This window comes from Bison bison, unplaced genomic scaffold, assembly GCF_000754665.1.
Source record: "Bison bison bison isolate TAMUID 2011002044 unplaced genomic scaffold, Bison_UMD1.0 scf7180017864304, whole genome shotgun sequence".
NCBI lineage: Eukaryota > Metazoa > Chordata > Mammalia > Artiodactyla > Bovidae > Bison > Bison bison.
The window spans coordinates 14548813-14549230 of NW_011494876.1; positions in this window are offsets into that span (position 1 = coordinate 14548813).

Below are 418 nucleotides of genomic sequence, written 5' to 3' on the forward strand. Positions count from 1 at the left end.
TTAACTTTTGGACTGTCGAGAGCGCCACGACATGAGGAGGGAGTAGAGAGGCAGTCTGGGGTCCCAAACGGCTGCACCGGAAAGGATCCTTTGAAGAGGTTGGGAAGTGCAGCACAGTAGTACAACTCTGGCCTTTGTATCACCCTAGGTACCGTCACTTTGTCTCACTGAGGCTTCCTGACAGACCTAGGAACCAAGCAAGGCAGGGCCACTTGCTCCCTTTTTACAGCTGAGGCTCACGGAGGAAGCGGGATCCCATCTCGGGAGGCGCAGATAGCAGCTACCTCCAACACTCAGCGTCTACCTCTTCCCTCCTCTGCCCCGCTTCCCTGCGCCAAACGGAGCACAGAGGTGATCATTCTTCCATCCAACATTTATTGAGCATTGCTTCCTGCTAGTACAGTTCTTGGAGAAGGAA